Source organism: Spermophilus citellus (genome assembly GCF_964194105.1).
Source record: "Spermophilus citellus genome assembly, chromosome: 15".
Lineage (NCBI taxonomy): Eukaryota > Metazoa > Chordata > Mammalia > Rodentia > Sciuridae > Spermophilus > Spermophilus citellus.
The window spans coordinates 59,138,009-59,160,138 of NC_138195.1; the positions used below are offsets into that span (position 1 = coordinate 59,138,009).

The 22,130-nt window shown below is 39.3% G+C and overlaps 1 protein-coding gene across 12 annotated transcripts in view; it reads left to right on the forward strand.

Moving 5' to 3' along the window:
• Positions 1–2,199: 2,199 nt before the first annotated feature.
• BMPR1A (bone morphogenetic protein receptor type 1A) overlaps positions 2,200–22,130 on the forward strand; it is a 133,683-nt gene continuing 113,752 nt past the window's right edge. For 3 of the 12 annotated variants that reach the window (XM_081267917.1, XM_081267919.1, XM_081267924.1), the window contains exon 1: positions 3,107–3,244. The gene's annotated coding sequence lies outside the window, so the exon portion shown is untranslated. Of the gene's footprint in view, positions 2,364–3,106; positions 3,245–22,130 lie in introns of those variants that run through there. The other 9 variants (XM_081267925.1, XM_081267915.1, XM_081267916.1 and 6 more) reach the window with 6 other exon arrangements.

The following is a 22,130-nucleotide window of genomic DNA, read 5'->3' on the forward strand; positions in this document are numbered from 1 at the left end:
GATCCCTGAAGGCAGAAGTCCCATTTCATTGAAGATGATGTAATTCATAGCTTTCCTGGCAAACCCTCACTCTCCCTTTCCCACATAGCCATGCCACCTCCTAACACTGGAAGGGTCTTGGTGACAAGGTTCAGAAGCTCAGAGGAAATCCTATGCTTATCTCTCTCACTCAGTTAACAAATGTTGAGCACTTATGCTCAGGCACTAAGCTCTAATGAGAGAGTTGAGAACAGGATGAGAAAGTCTCTGGTTTCCTGGAGTTTACATTCTAATGGGGCAGAGGCATTCAGACCATAATCAAACCAAATAAACAAGGAAATTCAGATAACAAAAAGTGGCATAAAGAAAATGAAATTGGCTGTGATGGGGTGTTAATTTAAGATAGGTGATTAGGGAAGGAGTCCTTGAGGAGAGGAGAACTGTATGAGAAGGGTCCTTTCCATTCCAAACTAATGGTTCCTGATTTGGGCAACAGACACCACTTTTGAGAACTTTTTTAATTGCACAGAGCCATGGGAAAGACCCATTTCCAGTCTCTTCCATAAATCTAAAGGAACACTACCACATTACAGAATGTTACATAGGAGCTTGAGTTGTTGCCTTTGACATTGGGGGCCAGACCATAGGTGTCCAGATGTCTCCTCAGGTTTCCTGGTTGCTCTGTTCATTTAGTGGGCAGGCAAACCGGAGAAACAGGTTGGCATGCATACACATGCCAGGAACCAGAGAACACCATGCCCCTGCTCAGTTCTCAGTGGGTAGGTTGCCTGTTGTGATATGCTAAGCCTTGACTCTAGCTGGGTCTTTTTAAAGGAAAGCAGAAGGATATTAAGTAACATTCCCAAGTATTTTAAAAGGAGATCCTTTTGTAGATAAGCATTGATAGCATGACTTAAAATTTGATGTCTCATTTTTACTTCCATTTCAATGGCATACAACACAAGCCAGGCAATACCAATTTATATGTTTCAGAAACTTGATGCATTAAAGTTCCAACCTGAGATTCTTGGCTATTTTATAGACTGATTCCTGTGTCAAAAAATTGAATTAGGCTGCAGAGGGCATAATAACCCACTTGCCATGATTTTTTCTGTCATGACACATTGCTCAGCATATGATCTTTGGCCAATCAGTCTGAATCGCTGAGAAAATAGTCCAATCTTTTCCTTAAAGTTAAAGCTGGATAGGGCTGGGGATGTGGCTCAAGCAGTAGCGCGCTTGCCTCGCATGCGTGCGGCCCGGGTTCGATCCTCAGCACCACATACCAACAAAGATGTTGTGTCCGCCGAGAACTAAAAAATAAATATTAAAAAAAAAATTCTCTCTCTCTCTCTCTCTCTCCTCTCTCACTCTCTCTTTTAAAAAAAAAGTTAAAGCTGGATAATATGTAGAAAACTGGAGAAAAATGACAAATTTTAGTTGATGTCAAGAATCTTGTATCATATTCTTCCTGCATATCAAGAGACAATAATGCATGGCTCTCAAACCTGAAACTACTAAAGAGCTCAGAAAAAAAAAAAAAAGATCAGAGATGAAAAGAGAACTAAAAAATAATTCATAATTATGGAGGGTATCTCAGGCAAGAAGGGTAAAGGTGGATAAAAGAGAAAAGTGAGAAATAATAACCCCCCCCATACACAAAACTTTAAACAAGAATATAAGGGAATTTCAACACTTATATCAGAATATAAGGAAATACCGTGGAATCCAAACATTTCTTTAGGCAAGATTGTACGTAAATGTAATTAGCAGTGCCTGGCACATTCTTTTCCTTCCCTCTTCCTTTTTACTGTTTTGAAAGTGATTTTTAAAAGAAAACTTAAGGTACCTTATCTATGTAAAGCAAACTAATTGAACATATTACTTTCGTTGAAAAACTTATGAAAGAGGCTATTAAAGTCACAATTGGTTAAAAAGGGGCCAACCTTTTCTTGACGTACAGGTCACTGAATACATTTAACAGAATTTTGCACAAAGAATCAGGGAAAATGGAAGAAAAGAGGCAGTGTAGTGACAATTATTTGCATTTTCCAAATGGAGGAAATGAGATGCTGGAGGGTATACGAGGTCACTCGAGTGAGGCAAAGGTAGAAATGAAGGCAATATTTATAGTGTGCTGACTTCAGTTCGGCTGGGCTCCCACCGCTCCTTATCTTATGCCTTTGGAATTCACCGGCTCACAGATCACAGCAACCCGAGCGGGCCGGGCCTCCGGAGCTGAAGGATCGACCAGAAAACGCTGCTTTCCCTGCTGCTCCCTCTAAGCCTGTGCACCTCCACCTCCCTAACTGAGCCTCTGCACGTTGGCCGAGAGCCCAGAGCAAGAACCGGGGAGCGGTGGGTGGGAGAATAATGAATGCAGTGTAACTACATTTTTCTTTTCTTTGTCGCAACTACTACCACGACCGGGCAATCATCCCTCACCTTGGTGACTGGGTGCCTTCTAAGCGATTAGGCTCATTTCTCAAACTCGATGACTGAAGCTCAAAGGGAGTACGAGTCGGGAGCAGAGGGGGTCGACGTGAAGGAACCCGCGGGGACAGTGGGTGATGGGAGCCCCGGCCGGGAGGCTCTCTGTCGTGGGCACCCCGAGTTGTCTGCTTGATGAGGCTTCCTCAGAGTGGCCCCGCCACGGCGGCTGCGGGGTTGGCTCTATTCGAGGGGCCGACGGGCCGGAGCGGAGGACTGACCCCCCTCCCCACAGCAGCCCGGCGCCCCCTTGCCGGCGGCTGGCCCTCCTCCCCGGCAGCGGGGCGCCGAGCTCTGCGGGCCATTCGGGTCCTTCCGCCGCGAGCTCGGTTCATTTCGTGTCCGGGGCGGGGCGGGGCGGGGCCGGCTCCCGCGTTCGGGTGCGCGCGGCGCTGGCGGGCGCCCTCCAAGTGCGCGCGCGCGCGGAGCCGACTCTCGTGGAGGCCCGCCCCTCCCCCAGGTCCCCGTACCCGCGCCGCCCCTCCCCCGCGAGCGAGTGTCGGCGGCGACGGCTGCCGAGATTGGAATCCGCCTGCCGGGCTGGGCGAAGGAGGAGGGAGGAGGGAAGAGGGAGGAGGGCGGGCAGGAAGGCTCGGGCTCCGGCGCGTCGGTCCGCGCGAGACGAGGATCGCACGGCCGCGCGAGGGGCGACCGGGCCGGGGCCGCTGCACGCCGAGGGCGGAGGCCGAGCCGGGCCCCCGCCGCGCCCCGGCGGCTCGCTGCCCCCACACTCGCTCCGCTCCGAGGGTTGGAGGATGAGTTCCCGGGGGTCCGGGTGAGTTGGCTGGTCTGGAAGTGCGTGTGCGCGCCGGGAGAGGCCGGCTGCGGCGGGGAGGCCGGCGCGGGCGCGGGCTAAGTTTGGAGTGAGGGGCGGCCCGGCCGGGCTGTTGAGGCCGCGGCGCGCCCTGGGCCCCGCGGTCCCCTCCGCGGACCCCTGGCCCTGGGTCGTGTCGGGTCCTGCCGTCCGGGCCCTCTTTTGTTTCCCGTCCCACCCCTGGGTCACAGGCCGTGTTTGGGAAGGCGATGTGGGCGAAAGCCGCTCCGAGGACGCTTCTGGAATCCTTAAATGGGAAAGGCGCTTAGCTCCCCGCCCCGGAGCTGCGTGATCGGGATTCGGGGTTCGTCTCGGTACGCTTCGGTGAGAAAGGAAAGAGAACAAAGTGTGGTAGTCGATCCCGGAGGAGCTGCTAGCCCGCCCTCCAACTTGGAAGGTGCCGGTTTTCTCCGAGGTCGCTGCGTGTGGGTTCACCTGTTGTCCTGCGCGGCCTCCGCTGCCATGTCTGTTGTGATTCTGCCCTTCAATTTCGGAAAACTTTCTTCTGGATTGCTTGTAACCCTTTTACTCTTTCCAGACTCCCAGTGGAAAGGTTTGGCAAGGAAGAAAAATGAGATTGCGTCAGGGCAGAAAAATCATATCCGTGTGTTAGGGTCTTGTGTTTTGTACTCCTTCGTGCGCTCGGATGTTTTAATTAGGTTTAAGCACTGTAGGTTTTTTTTTTTTTTAAACAATTAGCAAACCGTTCTGAGTACATAGTAGGAACTTGGCACCCGTAATACGTCATTTACTTTATATCCGTGGTTGTTGTAGTTCTCATTTGAAGGAAACTGAGCCTCAAAGATATTAAATAATTTAGATGGATGAACTGGGATTTGAACTCGGGAACGTCGAGTCGAGGCACAGGAGTTTTTCTTTTTTTTAAAACAAACCTTAAGTACTTTTAGGTATAATAGTGTTTTTCAGTTATTCGCGAATCGCGCTGTTTTGTTGCTTGAGTTCAAAACAACTCCTTGATTGTATTTGCTTGTGAGAGGAGTTAAACTTCGAATTAAATGAGAAGGTCACAATGCTTTTTTTCAGTTGTTGAAATAGATCGTGAACCAGGATTATTTCGCTTTTAAAATTTAAAGTAATAGATAGGTGATTCTTTGATCTAGGAATGAGCTGTTTACGAGAAAGGCCGATTAAAATTTGGAATGTATTTTTAATCGAACCAGTACTCTATTATTTTTTTTTCCTCTTCACATTCTCCAAGGAGCCCATTTCAAACCTTTTTAGTTTTCTGCACTTCTCCCCACCCGTTACTAAAAAGATTGAGATGTCTAGTGGGAGGTCCTCCTCTGGATTCCTTCTCATTAGCTTCTTTCCTTGGAGATTGTTTTGGTTCTTCTTGCAAGTTAACACCTGGTTTCATCTTTCCCTGATTTTCCTACTAAATGGAGCATGAGTTATCCTTTCTGTTGTCTTTGGTTTTTAAAAGTACAGATGTACTTAAGATTTCTTAAATTTACAAAACCCTCTGCTGAAGTTTTCTATTCCCTTAAGCTGTCTTGTTGCTGCTTTCCTTTTCAGAGCACATTAACATTTACATTTTTTTCTTATAAAAGTAATACGTGAGGGGCTGGGAATGTGGCTCAGGTCTGGCATGCGTGCGGCCAGGGTTCGATCCTCAGCACCACATACAAACAAAGATGTGTCCGCCGATAACTAAAAAATAAATATTAAAAATTCTCTCTCTCTCTCTCTCTCTCTCTCTCTCTCTCTCTCTCTCTCTCTCCTCTCTCACTCTCTCTTAAAAAAAAAAAAAGTAATACGTGGCCATTAAAGAGAAGTTGCAAAATAGAGCAAAATTGAAGTAAAATTAAAATTCAGTCATTCATAATCTCATCTGTAGAGATTGCCAAGAGTAGTCTACTTTTCCTCCTGGACATGGTGGCCACCTATCCACTTCTTAACCCTTTGTTGACTAGGAACTAATCAACACATTTAAGTACCTTTATTCAGTCCTCTCCCTGAAGTTCCTGTAAAATATATTTAACATCCCTTTCACATTTTTTTTTTTTATTTGATAATGCTGATCCTGGGGATCAAACCCAGGGGATTGAAAGCACTTTGCCACTGAGTTACATTGCCTGCCCAACTTCTGCTTCTTTGAATGTTTCTCCTTGGTTTTCGAAATACTTGCTGTATTCTAAAATATTGTACAAGGTAAAAGGGTGCAACTACAGATACGACCCTTGCTCTCATGGAGCTTAATGTCTAGTGGGGGAGACATATGTTGACACTTTGAAGGATGAGTTCTATAAGTAAAATTGTTGTTATAATTGAAGTGTAGAGTATTATAAAAGGTTAAAAAGAGGTTAAAATTGGGATCTGACCTGGTGCTGGGAGATTATAGGAACACCTCCCTAAAATGTTACCTCAGAACCTTGCACAGTGTGAAGGAAGAGTAAGAATTAACTAGGTGTGAAAGGGGGCTTCTGCAGCTTTGTTTTTCCCTTTTCTGCCACCCTTTCTTCCTCCTTCCTTTTTTTTTGGGGGGGGGGAGAGGGGTACTGGGGATTAAACTCTGGAGCACTTCCACTGAGCTACATCCCCAGCCCTTTAAAACTTTTTTTTTTTTAACACAAATTTTTAACAGGATCTCACCAAGTTGCTGAAGCTGGCCTCAAAGTCACCATTCTCCTGTCTCAGCCTCCCTAATCACTGGGATTACAGGCATGCACTGCACTATAACCTAGTCACTTCCTCTTAATATATTCACTTCCTCTGATTTACATGTTTTCCAAGTTTCACTCTTCAGGTCACTTTTCTGTCTCCAGTCTCTCCATTATTATTCAGATCTTTTTGTCTGAATATTTCTCAAATCTTTGTTCTTAATTTCTCTTGTGCACAGTCCTATTTTTTCATTTGCTTTATGCATAATGTGGCCTGGTTGTTTCTAGTTGAAACTTAACTCTTCCTTTTGGCTTCTTTGGTGTTCCTTATTTTTGTTGATGTCATACCAAATCCAAACCTTTTTCCCATTCTATCACATATTGTTGAATCTGCCACCATCTTTTGATTCTGATTTTATGATATTATAACTACTCTATATTCCTGCTAACTGACAAAATTCTTAATTCATGTTGGTATTAGAGTTATAATAAAGTTATAAAATGAGTTGGGCAGTTTTCCTCTTTTTTTTTTTTTTTTTCAGGAGTTTTGGACTGGGATTATCTGTTCTTTGAAAGTTTGGCAGACATCACCTATAGGACCATTCAGGCTTTTATCTTTTTTCCTGGAGAGGGTTTTGAGTAGCATTTCAATTCATTTAATAGCTATTCGTTTATGTAGGTTTTTAAAAATTTTTCATTGTATATACCTTTTATTTTCATTTATTTTTATGTGGTGCTGAGGAATGAACTCAGTGCCTCACCCGTGCTAAGCAGGTGCTCTACCACTGAGCTACAATCCTAGCCCTTATGTACATTTTTTATTTCTTGTGTGAATTTAGTGTTTCATATTTTTTTCCAGAAATTTATTTGTTGAGTTTTCAAATCTGAGGTTATTTGGTTTTGGTTTTTAGGTGTTATTTCTACTACATGTGCTTTCCCCCTTTTCACACCCCCCTACCCTGTTTTAAACCAGGTTCTTATCCTGCTTGGATAATGATATGATCTTGTTTTCCTTTTTTGCTTCTTTTACCTGTTATTTTTTTACTCTACTCCTGGACTATTTGTTATAGTGTTCCTTCTACATGGATTGCATATATGGCCAGTTATCATATGTCCAAGTCTAACCCAGTTTTGAAGCTCCATTTTGAATTGCAACTCTTAAGTTTTAACAATTTTTTTCTTCTGGATGGAATCCCTCCTGAGTACCACACAGTTTTTTATTTTTAATTTTTGGCATGCAGTTTTATTTCCCTAGTATTTTCTTATTGCACTTGTCTTTTAAAGAAGTCTTAATTTTTTTGAAGCATGATGTATATACAATGATGTATATAAGTTAGGTGTGCACTTCTGTGAGACATTTAATCTTTTATGGTAGTTTTTATACAGTTACTAGTTCTACTACTAGATTGCAGGCTGGGTCTGTAATGGATTTTGTTGCATTTTAAAATGAATAAATTGGGAAAGGCCCCTATCTGTCCTAGCAGTGGCTATTGAACTGTACTGATTTGACTTATGGATCTTGGAAGCAGATGGGTTTCCTCCCAGGCTAAATTTTGAAGTAGGAACCCTTTTCTTTCTTTTTACTTCTACCACCTTTTACTACTTTTTGTTTTTAGAGTGCCTTTTCAGTGCCATGAGATCTGTATTTAGCCTGTCAGTCCAATCTTTTTAACATTTATAAGATTAAATGTTGGGCTGGGGTTGTGGCTCAGTGGCAGAGCTTGCCTAGCACGTGTGAGTGAGGCACTGGGTTTGGTCCTCAGCACCACATAAAGATAAATAAATAAAATAAAGGCATTGTGTCTATCTACAACTAACAGTTAAAGAAAAAAGATGTTATATTGCATTGAATTATGTCAACTGAATGCTTATAAGACACTTATAAGCCATTGGTTGTAAAGTGTACCCCAATGTCAGAGATGCTAAAATTTATCCATCTTAGAATTAAGTTTCTTTCCTGTTCCTTTAGTGTAGGTGTTGGAAAGAAAGAATTTAAACTCATGTGGAAGTGATTTGTACCCCTGCTGTTACTATGAACAGTTATTTTTAAATATGTTTGTTAAATGTCTTCAACAAGTGAGAAATTTCAGGCAGTACAGAGAAATGTTTATTTTTGATTTTTGAATTAGGTCTTTCAGGAGACCTGTGTGACTGGGAGGTACTTCCATTTCATGTGTGTGTGTGTGTGTGTGTGTGTGTGTGTGTGTGTATGTGTGTGGTGGGTGGGTGGGTATGGAGGCGGATATTAGGGATAGAACCCAGAGCCTGTGCATGCTAGGCAAGCACTCTACCACTGAGCTAAATCATCAGCCCCTGGTTTCTTTTGCTTGTTATCTGAACTACAAGTTCTCTAATTGCTACAGACTTTGTAAAGTGGGAATCGTGGGGGATTGTGATGACCAATTGAATGGATCATTTTTAAGACTATCCAGTATTTATATACCATCATTAACAATTATGTATATAACTGTTCCTCCTTTGGGGTTGGTTCCAGGAACCTGGTGGTTATCAAAATCTTTTGGATGCTCATGTCCTGATATGCAAAATGACCTAGTATTTGCATATAACCTGTACACATCTTTTTGTATACTTAGTCATCTCTAGGTTACTTGTGTTATTTATTTTTTGTGGCCCTGGGGATCAAACCCAGGACCCTGAACATGCTACACAAGGACTCTACTACTGAGCTATATCCCTAGCCCCCTCTAGATTACTTATGATTCTTAATACTTAATATAGCCTAATAAATGATGTATAAGTAGTTGTTGTTCTGTATTGTTTAGGGAATAGTGACCAAAAATTCTGTAGTGTTCAGTATAGATTTTCTTGAATAGTTTTGATTCATAATTGGTGAGTGGTTCATGAGTTGTTAAATCCTAAGGTTTGAAGGGTCTACTGTATTTATTTAAAGAGACAAGAGTCTTACCATGTTACCCAGGCTGAGCCCAAACTCCTGGACTTCAGTGATCCTCTTACCTTAGCCTCCCAAGTTCCTGAGACTATATGCTTACACCATTGAGCCCAGCTTGTACTTACTTTTTTAAAAGTAAGTACAAAATGTGTTTGAATGTTCATAATTATGTGTATCAATTTTTTTTAAGCAAGTATGTTTAAGATCTGCAGGTTTTTTTTTTTTTTTTTTGGACTGGGGATTGAACCCAGGGGCAATTAACCACTGAGTCACATCTCTAGGCCTTTTAATTAATTAATTAATTAATTAATTAATTTTGAGACAGGGTCTCACTAAGTTGCTGAGGCTGGCCTTGACCTTGTGATCCTCTTGCCTCAGCCTTTTTTAAAAAAATATATTTATTTTTTAGTTTTTAGTTGGACACAATAACTTTATCTTATTTTTATATGGTGTTGAGGATCGAACCTAGCACCCTGTGCATGCCAGGTGAGCGCGCTCGTCTTGAGCCATATCCCCAGCCCTGCCTCAGCCTTTTGAGTCTCTAGGATTACAGACCTGTGCCACCATGCCTTGCAAGACTGTCATTTTTAAAAAAGATACAAAACAAAACAAACAATCAAAAAAATAAAACTATGTGCCTGGAGAAATCTGGAAATGGTTTTTAAAAAGAGCCCTAGTTAGGGGCTTCAGGAGATAGATGATCAGTATAATTCATCACCGGGTGGACTTAGTAAGCCCCTAAGCAGCTAAATGGACTAATGAATAGACATTGAATAGATAAGGAAATTGTTTTTGAGTATTTTTTATTTTCTCTGATGTTGTGGACTTCAGTACTTTTACTTTTAAAATTTTATGCTCCCGCTACTTTTTTTTTTTATGGTATTTGGGATCGAATACAGGAGCTTTCTGCCTCTGAGCTATATCCCCCCAGTCCTCCTTATTATTTTTAAAATTTGAGACAGAGTCTCACCAAATTGGCTAGGTATTTCCTGAACTTATAATCTTCCTGTCTCATCTTCCTGAATAACTGCAATTGTAGGTGTGTACCACTGCACCTGGCAAACTTTTATGCTTCTGTTAATTATTTTTTAGTGTACAGATTGGTTATATGTATTACTCAAGTCTGAAAGACTGGAGCTTGACTTGCTCTAGTTGTATGTAATTCCCTATTGATTTATGCAGGAGGATAGATAGGGGTACGATATGCGTAGGGAAAGGAGGAGGAAAAGGATATGTCAGATATAGGGATAAAATAATCAGATTTACAGTTTGGTGATTAATTAAACGTTGTAGAGTCAGTTTGAAGAATAGAATACCTAAGACACTGAAACTGGAGCAAAACACTATAATTTTGAAAATAAGATTTTGAAGTGTTTCTGAAACAACCAAATAGAGGTTTCTGGGGTCAGGTGTGTAACTCAGTGATAGAATGTATTCATGAAGCCCTGGGTTTAATCCCCAGTTCCAAAAGAAAGAATAAATAAATAAATTTTAAAAGAAGAAGAAGAGGAAGGAAGAAATAAAAGAAAACCCAAAGTAGAGGTTTTTACTTGACAATTGTATGTATCGGTCTAGGATTTGACAGAGGTTTGGGCTGGAGATATTTGGGGGTGATTACCATTTAGGCTGTATATTTCAATAGCTGGAGTTAGATGGTACTCAAGTGACTTTTGTTTGCATGTGGAAAGCCCTACACCCATTAGCTTAAAGGGAAAAAATGCTTTCTCTCATCTTTTTGAAAAGACTAGAAATTAGCATGGTTGAATCTTATGATGTTCTCCCTTTTTTTGGCCTCATTTTCAGACCAGTGTATTCATCTCATAGAGGAGGACCCTTAGCATCTCCAGACTAATATGGATTTGTCTGATATGAATTTAAAAGGGGAAAAGGGTGCCTCTTTTCCATATATATGTGTGTGTGTGTGTGTATATATATATATATATATATATATATATATATATATATATACATACACACATATATATATATATGTATATATTCTGTCCCATGGAGAGATTCTTGGTGGTTTGCAGGGAGGATAGGGTGCCATCTTTAGCCAGAAATGGCTACTTCCCCCACTGGAGCAGCCAGGGAGCCCATTAAACCTTGCAGTTGGTAGTCTTCCTGAAACTATGTGAGATGGACAAGTGATGGTCTCCCCAAAGAAAAAAAAGATGGCTCTAATCAGTTAAATAATTGAAATCATCTGTCATTTGGTTCTTAGCATGTTAAGGTCATTCCTTTAGAATCTGAAGGAAAATACACATGTAAAACTTTCTGGTGCAATTTCATATATATTCTACAGACTTCTTATTAGGAATTCCTAGTCAGCAACAAGCCCAGAACCAGAGCCCCAGAAAGTACCATCTTAAGGCCTTGGTAGAAAAAAATAGATGTTAAACATTTATCTAGTTGTAGTTGGGTTATGGCCTATAAGGGGCTAGCTAGTCTGGGAATCTTACGTGAGTATGCCATGAGGGGAAGGAACTTGAATTGTCTAGAATGTGGGTGCTTTAGAAGGCTTTACTAAATAAAAATAAGAAAGTAGCCAGCAAAATGAGACCTTAGGCAAGAAAGCAGAGGGAAAATGTTTCTGGAAGTATTCAGTAGTTTTTTAAAGCAAACATTGTATTCTTTTGCCTACTTTTAAAAAATGTGTCTGTTTTGGATAATTTGGGAACTATGAAAAATTATAAAGCAGCAGCAAAAAGATTAAGTTCTGGCTTAAATTTTTTTTTTCCCCAATAAAGTCTAGTATTGGTTGTACCACAAAGTAGCAGTATAATCTTGGATACCACACAAAACCTGTTTAGATTTCTGCTGTTTCTTTGTCTTAAAAAGTGAAAGGGGGCTGGCTCCTTGGTACACACTTGTAATCCCAGGGGCTCTGGAGGCTGAGGCAGGAGGATCGCAAGTTCAAAGCCAGCCTCAGCAAGAGTGAGGCACTAAGCAACTCAGTAAGATTCTGACTCTAAATAAAATACAAAATAGGGCTGGGAATGTGGCTCAGTGGTTGATTACCCCTGAGTTCAATCCCCAGTACCAAAAAAAAAAAAAAAAAAAAAGAAAGAAAAAAAATCAAAAGGGACTTGGTGAACTTCAAGATCATTTTTCTGCTAAAGAAAGAAAGAAAATCCCATTACTCAGTGCAAAGCAGTTAGTTGCTGAAATTGCAGGTCATATAATGCTTTTTGTCCTGATGACATCATTGGATTTCAGATTTTTGGCTGAAAAAAGTCACTCTTCAGCTTTGGCAGTCCTTGCAAATAACAAAAGGAATGACTTACGATCAATGGTGCTTTTGCGCTGCCCCCTTTTGTCTCCTTTTCTGAACATCATCATTATTATTTTTATTCTTTAGCATTAGGTAAAGTATCTGAAGTGTTATATGAGTATAGACTTTCAGGTTTTTATTTTGGTACTGGGGATTGAATTCAGTGGCACTCAACCACTGAGCCACATCCCCAGCCCTATTTTGTATTTTATTTAGAGACAGAGTCTCACTAGATGGCTTACATCCTCACCAAGTTGCTGAGGCTGGCTTTGAACCTGCAATCCTCCTGCCTCAGCCTCCTAAACTGCTGGGATTACAGACGTGAGTCATCATGCCTGGCTCCCCAGCTGTTTTTGAGACAGGATTTCCCTAAATTGCCTCAGTCTCCCAAGTAGCTGGGATTAAGCTTCTGATAGGATATGTTAAAGATTTAACATTTGTTGTTTCTTTGTTTTAAAAAGTGAAAGGGACTTGGTGAATATGCATGTGTAATTTACAACTAGATTTTGAAGATAGTTCAAAATGTGAAGTATCTCACTATGTTTTTAAAATGTTGATTGTATATTGAAATGATATTGTTTTGGATACATTGGACTGAAGAAATTATTAAAAATTAATTTAACTTGATTCTTGATTCTTTTTAAAAAATATTTATTGTTTTAGTTGTACTTGGACATAATACCTTTATTTGTTTATTTATTTTTATGTGGTGCTGAGGATCGAACCCAGGGCCTCCCATGTGCTAGTCGAGCACTCTACCGCTGAGCCATAACCCAGCCCATCACTTGATTCTTTTAAAAATTCATATATTTTAATTAGCGCATTCACTGTTACATATTTTTATGTGCACACAGTAAAACAATGTAATTTTAATTTTATTCCCAGTACCTCTCTCTTTAATGAGACCATAGAAAATTCAAAATTTTACATTATTTTGGTTAGTGCTACCTTTAACCTTCCTTCTTCTAGTTCTTTTTTTATGAAAATGCTTAAAAAATGTGTTGTACCTTCTGTCTCGTCTCATCTGATCCAAGCCTGAAAGTTAGCTCTTTTGCATCATTATTTGAAGGTAATATTTTTGCTTTTCTTGTACTTTTTTTTGTTTTTTTTTGCAGTGCTGGGAATCAGACTCAAGGGATGCATGCTAGACAAGAATTCTACCACTGAGCTACACCCCCAGCCTATGTGATTAATATATTAATATATTTCTTTAACACAAATTTCTTAAATCATTTAATATGCTAATAAGCTTGGTGAAACTCCAATATAGTTTATCTTATTGTGTATTAACATAGAGGACTGGGGATGTAGCTCAGTAAAAGAGTGCTTGCCAGGGCTGGGGTTGTGGCTTAGAGGTAGAGCACTTGCCTAGCAAGCATGAGGCAATGGGTTCCATCCTCAGCACCATATAAAAATAAAATAAAGATATTGTGTTCATTATAACAAAAAAATAAATATTAAAAAATGCTTGCCAAGCATGCTCAAAGCCCTGGGTGTCAATCCCCAGTACCATAAAACAAAAAACAAAAACCACAGAACTCTTTTGCTTTTTTTCTGTTAACAGAAGATACACATATTTGTGATTGAAACTTCAGACAGTACAGAATATATTAGTATGAAGTAGTGAAAGTATTTTGTAATCCTACCTTAACCCTCACTTCTCTACCACTGTTAGAAGTACAGAGATTAGTGTAATCTTTTCCATTACCTGACTTTCTTTAATTCTCCCCCCCCCCTCCAAAAGTGGGGTCATATTATGCATCTTTTTATTTCTCTTTTTATTGACTATATAGAGGATTTTTTTGTTAGTACATTTGAATTTCGTTATTTTAAAAAAATTTTTTTTTAGTTGTAGATGTACACAATACCTTTGTTTTATTTTTATTTATTTTTTATGTGTGCTGATGATCAAACCCAATGCCTTACACATGTGGGGCAAGCGCTCTACCACTGAGCTGCAATCCCAGCCCCTGGTTATTCCTTTTGGTAGCTGAATGGTATTCCATTTTATGGATATACTGAATTTATTTACAAGTCCCCTATTGATGAATAATTAAAGTGTTTCCAGTTTTTTTCTCTTGTATTACAGACAGTGCTGTGGTGTTTGAACGTACCTTGTGAGACTTTTTATTTTACAGGATGAATTTTTAGAAATGCATTTACTGTCAGAGGAGCCATACAGATTTGATAGAAAGTGTCAGACTGCCCTGCAAAATCTTTAAGCAATTTATAGTCCAACCAACAGTGTTTGAGTGTGTACCCACATCCCACCACAACATATAGCCGTCTATTTACATACATATATTTATTTTTATTTATTCTTTTTAATTATACAGCACAGTAGAATCTATCAGTCTATTTTAATCTTTGTCAGTCTATCATCTGAAAACTTTTATTTATGTTGTAACATTCCTTTGCTGTTGTAAAAATACTTCAAAAAAATTTTTTTTGGGGAGGAGGGGTACCAGGGATTGAACTCAGGGACCCTCAACCAACTGAGCCACATCCCTAGCCTTATTTTGTATTTTATTTAGAGACAGGGTGTCACTGAGTTGCTTAGTGCCTCACCATTGCTGGCTTTGAACCCGAGATCCTACCTCAGCCTCCCCCAGTTGGTGGGATTACAGTCGTGGGCCACTGCACCTAGCTAAAAATACTTGAAAAATTTAAGTGTAAGTTGTCTTATACTTTCAAATTATTATAACTAAATTTTGCCCTAGGATTTTTTTTTTTTTTAATTACTGGAGATTGACCCCAGGATTGTTTCACCACTGAGCTACAATCCCTAGCCCTTTTTATTTTTTATTTTGAGACAAGGTATCTTTTCAGTTGCCCAGGCTGGCCTTAAATTTGTGATCCTCCTGCCTCAGCCTCCTGAATTGCTGGGATTAGTCATATGCCACCTTGACCTCCTATTCTAGAATTTTTTTAAAAAAATTTTTTCTTAGTTGTAGTTGGACACGACATCTTTATTTAATTAATTAATTTATTTTTATGTGGTGCTGAGGATCAAACCCAGCTCCTCGCATATGCTAGGTGAGCACTGTACCACTGAGCCATGACCCCAGCCCCTATTCTAGGATGTTTTATATTGCTAAATACTTTGTACCAGATAAGATATTTGTATCTGTTGATGGCAAAGGGTTCAGAAGATGGTACTATGGCATAAAAATTATTTTGAGCGAAAGGCATTTGCAAGTAGGCTCATTTCTGAATTCCCTTATCTGGCTAAAGGCACAGCTTTCTACAAGAACCCAGCTGTCATAAATCTCCTCCATAGGGCATGGAATGTCATAAACCTTAGTTGTCAGAAATCTCTTACTTTCGAGTTTTGCAGCTAGGGGAGATTGAGTCTCATCAATGAGATTATCCCTCCCGTACAGATGTTATCACAAAACTCAGTATTTCCGTCTGTTCTCCAAAAGGTACATTTATCTTTCCTAAAAGTGACTTATTTCTTGTAAGTGCTCTTTCTCCCCCTCAGATTTCCCTGTTAAAGAGTATATAACCTTAGCCAAGCGCTGTGGTGCACACTTGTAATCCCAGCGGCTCAGGAGGCTGAGGCAGGAGGATTGCAAGTTCAAAGCCAGCCTCAGCAATGGTGAGGCACTAAGCAACTCAGTGAGACCCTGTCTCTAAATAAAATACAAAATAAGGCTAGGGATGTGGCTCAGTGGTTGAGTGCCCCAATCCCTGATCTCCCCCCCCCCCCAAATATGAAGATGCAAAAGCTAAGTAAATTGTTAAGGTAGTGAGTGGCAGAACTTGGATTCAAATCTAAGCAGACTGACTTTAGAGTCCATGCTCTTAATCACACAATTATATTCTCAAATGGAGTAGTATAATTTTAAGATGAAGATGCATCTATACACACGCATGCATTTTTCTTTACTTTTACTTGTTTTTATTCTTGCTCTTCATTGCTTGTGTTTGTTATCTGAGGTATCAGGTAAGATGTCTGATGCATTAAAATAGGTTTACTTAAAAAATTTTTTATTTGTTTATTTATTTATTTTGATGCCAGGTTTGAACTCAGGGGTGTTTGGCCACTGAGCCACACCCCCAGCCTTATCTTGTATTTTATTTAGAGACAGGGTCTCACTGAGTTGCTCAGTGTCTTGCATTTGCTGGGGCTGGCTTTGAACTTGCGATCTTCCTGACTCAACCTCCTGAGCTGCTGGGATTACAGGAGTGCGCCACGGTGCCTGATAAGATTTACTTTTAAAAATTACTTAATTCCTACGTTTTAGTATTTTAATGCATTAGAAAACTCATAGGTAAATTTTTGATTGATGTTCTTTCCCTTGCCTGATTTTTTTTCTTTGAAACATAAAGAGTATTACAAGTTATTAGTTGTCCAGTTGTCCTCATCAGTGGAATACAGTTGCATTTTATTTATTTATTTATTTTTTAGAGGAGGAAAAGTTTGTTTGGGGACTATTCCATTGTGTATATATGCCACATTTTTTAACTCCATTCATCTCCTGAAGGGCATCTGGTTGGTTCTACAGTTTAGCTATTGTGAATTGTGCTGCTACAAACATTGATGTGGCTGTGTCCCTGTAGTATGCTGTTTTTAAGACCTTTGGATATAGACCAAGGAGAGGGATAGCTGGGTTAAATGCTGGTTTCATTCCCAGTTTTCCAAGGAATCTCCACACTGCTTTCCATATTGACTGCACCAATTTGTAGGTCCCACCAGCAATTTATGAATGTGCCTTTTCCCCCACATCCTTGCCAACACTTATTGTTGTTTGTCTTCATAATAGCTGCCATTCTGACTGGAGTGAGATGATATCTTAGAGTAATTTTGATTTGCATTTCTCTAATTGCTAGAGATGATGAACTTTTTTCGTATATTTGTTGATTGATTGTATATCCTCTTCCGAGAAGTGTCTGTTCATGTCCTTGGCCTATTTATTGATTGAGTTATTTTTATTTATTTATTTATTTATTTATTTTGTTGTTTAGCTTTTTGAGTTCTTTATATACCCCAGAGATTAGTGCTTTGTCTGATGTGAGGGGTAAAAATTTGCTCCCAAGATGTAGGCTCTCTATTCACTTCACAGATTGTTTCTTTTGCTGAGAAGATATTTTTTAGTTTGAGTCCATCCCATTTATTGATTCTTGGTTTTAATTCTTGTGCTATAGGAGTCTACAGTTGCATTTTAAACATTTCCCCAAACCCTTCATATAGTTTTTAAAAAATTAGTGCTTTATATTTTTTCTTATTCCTGAGATATGCATATGGTTGCTTATGGTTACACAGATAAGCCTTTATTTTTAAAAAAACCATCTTTACCATGAATATCACTCTTAAAATAGTAGATGTTTGCAAAACATAATTATGTTATTTGTAATGGTCTTAGAATGTGTTTAAAATCTACCTTATGAGAGAAAAAAGAAGAAAAAAGCAATAAAACATACTGCCACAAAAATTGAAAATTAGCCGGATACTGTGACACACATTTGTATTCAGGAGTGACTGAGGAGGCTGAGGCAGGAGGATCATAAGTTCAAAGCCAGCATCAGCAGCTTAATGAGGCCCTAAGCAACTTACCAAGACTCTGTTTTCAAATAATAAAAAAAAAAGGTCTGGAATGTATCCCAGTGGTTAAGTACCCCTGGGTTAAATCTCTGGTACCTAAAACAAAAGCAGCAACAACAGCAGCAACAAAAATAAATAAAGAAAACCTTACTACTTAATGTTTCTACCATAGCTTAAGAATTTAAGGAAATAAGGCGAGTAAAGCACAAATTTCATTCATGCTTTATACCTGAATGTCTGAACCCAAAATATAAGAAATCTGAAATTAAGGGGTGTTGTCTAAACAGAAAGTTTTAAAAATGTGGCTGTTTTGTTTTAGTTGTTCAGGTGTGTGTGTGTGTGTGTTTTCTATATGTTCCTCTTCCATTTCATGTTTGGAACTTTTGAGCTTTAAAAAAAAGTTAAGATAGCTGGGTACTGTGTCTCATGACTTCCTGGAGTCCCAGTGGCTCAGGAGGCTGAGGTAGGAGATTGCAAATTCAAAGCCAGCCTCAGCAATTTATTTTTTTTTTTGTTTTTTTTTTTTGTTTTTTTTCTTAGAGAGAGAGAGAGAGAGAGAGAATTTTTTTAATATTTATTTTTTAGTTTTCAGTGGACACAACATCTTTGTTTGTATGTGGTGCTGAGGATCCAACCCGGGCTGCACACATGCCAGGCGAGCGCGCTACCACTTGAGCCACATCCCCAGCCCCGAGCCTCAGCAATTTAATGAGAGCTTATCTCAATAAAAAAAGTTGGGCATGTGGCTTCATGGCTAAGTGTCTCTGGTAAACCCCTCCGACCCCCAAAAAGAGTTAAGATGTTTCATATTTGGTGTTATTTTTTTCCTGTAATAATGGACTAAAATAGAATAAGATGTGGGGAAGTAGAACCTACTGAGGGAAGCCAGAGACCAGATGGAAATAAAAATCTAAAACCTCTAGAAGAATGAAGCTAGAATGAATACAATCTAAACACTGAAATTATACATCTGCTAGGCAGCTGTGCATTCTTTATAAGTTTTTTTTTTTTTGTGAAGTAGCAAAAGAAACTTTGGAAGAACATTTCCTAAATAATCTGAGCAAATATTCTTTTTTTTTTTTTAAAGAGAGAGTGAGAGAGAGAGAGAGAGAGAGAGAGAGAGAGAGAGAGAGGATTTTTAATATTTACATCTTTGTTGGTACGTGGTGCTGAGGATCGAACCCGGGCCGCACGCATGCCAGGCGAGCACGCTACCGCTTGAGCCACATCCCCAGCCCAGCAAATATTCTTATCAGTAATTATGATATGTGCATTTTTTGGGGGGAGTACTGGAGATTGAACTAAGGGGCACTTGACCACTGAGCTACATCCCCACCCCTATTTTGCAATTTATTTAGAGACAGGGTCTCACTGATTACTTAGTGCCTGGCTTTTACTGAGGCTGGCTTTGAATTCATGATTCTCCTGCTCAGCCTCCCCAGCGGCTAGGATTACAGGCGTGCGTGCCTTGTGGTGCCCAGCTGATATGTGTGCTTTTTTTAAAAAATTATTTTTTAGTTTTAAGTGGACACAATATTTTTATGTTCTGCTGAGGATTGGACCCAGTGCCTCATGCATGCTAGGCGAGCACTGTACCACTGAGCCACTACCCCAGCCCTGATGTGCACTTTTAATTGTACATTTCCTAGGCTTTACACAAATTCTTTTCTAAAAACAATTTTTTTTTTTGAGGGGAGGTTCAGTTTAGATTTCCTATTTATAATTTCAGCACTGAATCAATATTTTATTAAATTATATATGAAGAGCTCTTCAGTGGGTACCAAAAAAGAGTGATGTTGTTATAAACATGTCATTGCTTTCCTTTGTTAGTATTCTAGGATGATCTTGGACCATTGTCCAAGACTGGATTTTCAGAAGGAATGAAAAAGCTTTATAACCCAGTAGCTGGCGAAGAAGTAGGGAAAGAAAAAACTGTCAAGAGATATACCCTTTAAAAGGCCAGATGTTTTTACAGGACTTTAAAAATAATTGGTGATTCTTATCTTCCACAAATTTCCAGAGCAAAGAAAAATGCAGAAGAGATGTTCTTTGAGGCTAGTTATAACCCTGCTAACAAAATCAGATAAGGATAGAACCAAAAGAAGAAGAAGGAGGAAAAAAAAATAAAAAAGAACAGAAAGAAAGAGATAGGCTATTCTTAGTTGTTACTAATTGTGAAATTTACAAGTTGAATTAAACAGTGTATTAAAATCCATAGGATAACATTAACTGGAGGATTTAAGGGATGATTTGACCTTCAGAAATCTGTAGTGTCATTTACAGTATATTAATAAAGAGGGAGGCTATCTTACTTGAGGTAAATATGACTATCTTACTTGAGGTAAAAAAAAATATTCAAGGGGCTGGGGTTATGGCTCAGAGGTAGTGCGCTCGCCTAGCATGTGCTAGCTGGGTTCGATCCTAAGCATCACATAAAAATAAATAATAAAATAAAGTATTGTGTCTGACAACAACAACAAAATATATTTAAAAAAAATACTCAGTGAGCTGGGTGTGGTGGTACATACAGTAATCCCAGTGACTCAGAAAGATAGTGAGTTCAAAGCCAGCCTCAGCAATTTAGCGAGGCCCTAAGCAACTCCTCAAGACCCTGTCTCTAAATAAAATATAAAAAAGGGTTGGGGAATGTGGCTCAGTGGTTAAGCGCCTCTGGGTCAATCCCCAATACCAAAAAAGAAAAGAAAAAAAAAAATGGTGAAATTGAGTAACTGTTTCTGGTAGATTAGACTTGCGGAAATAAGGAAATTTTTCTTAACTTGATAAAGAGTAAAACTATCTAACTGATAAAGCAAATACAACTGAAAAAATATTTTTCTTGAAAGAGGGAACAATACTAAGAGGTCATTTAAGGCTATTGTTACTGATGGAGGCTTTAGCGATTGGACTACAAGAATCTAAAGAATATAAAGGTATAAATATTTGAAGAGGAAGATAAAATGTATACTTTTTGCCTTTGCTGCCTTCCAGGAATGCAGTTTACCTAGAAAAGACAAGAGGATCAATTGACAGGTTTAGGAAACTAATAAATGAGGTCAGTAAGGTGGCTATATACATGGTAAAGGAAGAAACCAATAGGCTTCATATACATCAGTAGTAGTTGCTCAATTTGAGAAATACTGTCAGCATTTAACATTTGGTGTTAATCCTTGGCCTAATTGGCAGTTTCCCATCCCAGACAAGATTTCAATCATAAAGAGAGAGCTCTGGAAAATGAAGTTTCCAATTTCCTGCTTACCTCAATAGAAAAAAAGTCCAGTGTTTTGAAGGGCTGACACAAGGCTGGTTGCTTTCTGAGTATTCCCAGGGAGCTAAACTGCCCTCGAATGTTCTTACTCTCACTTTCTAGTGTGTGTGTATATATATATATATTTTTTTTCTTTTTATCTTTTCTTTTAAAGTACTGGGGATTGAATTTAGAGTGTTCTGCCTCTGAGCTATATATACAACCTTTCTTGTTTTATTTTGAGACAGGGTCTCCCTAAATTGATCAGGGGGGCCTTGAATTTGTGATTCTCCTGCCTCAGTTTCCTAAGTAGCTGGGATTACTGGCATGTACCACCTTTGGAGAGACTATATTACTGAGCTTCTTGTAACGTCTGGAGGCCTACCCCTTAGTTTCCTGCAAGAGTAGCACACAGTGCACTCAGGGAAATAGAAAAGGAATTTCCCTAAAAGTAACTAGATTTTTTTTTTTAATGAAATACATGCTTACTGTAAACACAAAATTCAAACAATACATAAAAGTGAACTTTCCTCTTCTCCTTTTGCTTGCTCTTAATTTATTCCTTCTTCATTGTTAACCACTCTTGCTACTTTTATATATCATCCTAAAACTTTCTCTCCATTTACATAAATACCTGTTTTTGGTGTTTCATACAGATGGTTTCATGCATTTTGTATTGCAGCCTGCTTTTTTTAAAAATATTTTTTTAGTTGTAGATGGACACATGGTGTCTTTATTTATTTTTATGTGGTACTCAGGCTTGAATCCAGTGCCTTACACTTGCAAGGCAAGCGCTTTACCATTGAGCTACAGCCCCAGTTCGAAGCTTGCTTTTTTTGCTTAACATTTTTGTTTCTCTTGGTTTTTTAATCTTACGTTGAACTGTATTCCCCTACAGCTCTATATATTCCCTTTGAGTAGACACTTTTCTTCCACTGCTATCCAGTTCCTGAAACTTTTTTATAGTCCCTCTTTCTGAACATTTTAGTCACCTTGCTCTGGGGCAGCCTTTGCCCCTCTTCTCAGACTAATATTTATAAAATACTGCAGTCTGGCTGGGCACAAATCACGAGCCACTGAAGCAGGAACAAACTTTATTTCTGAACTCCACCAGCACACTCCACACACGCTCCCCAGGAATTCTGCCAAACGCCAAGCTGCCATCCAGGAACCAGCAACCGGAAATATCCCTCCTCCAGCACTTCCCCAACCAATGGGAACTCTCCGGGAATCCCCTCGAGAGCTCAAC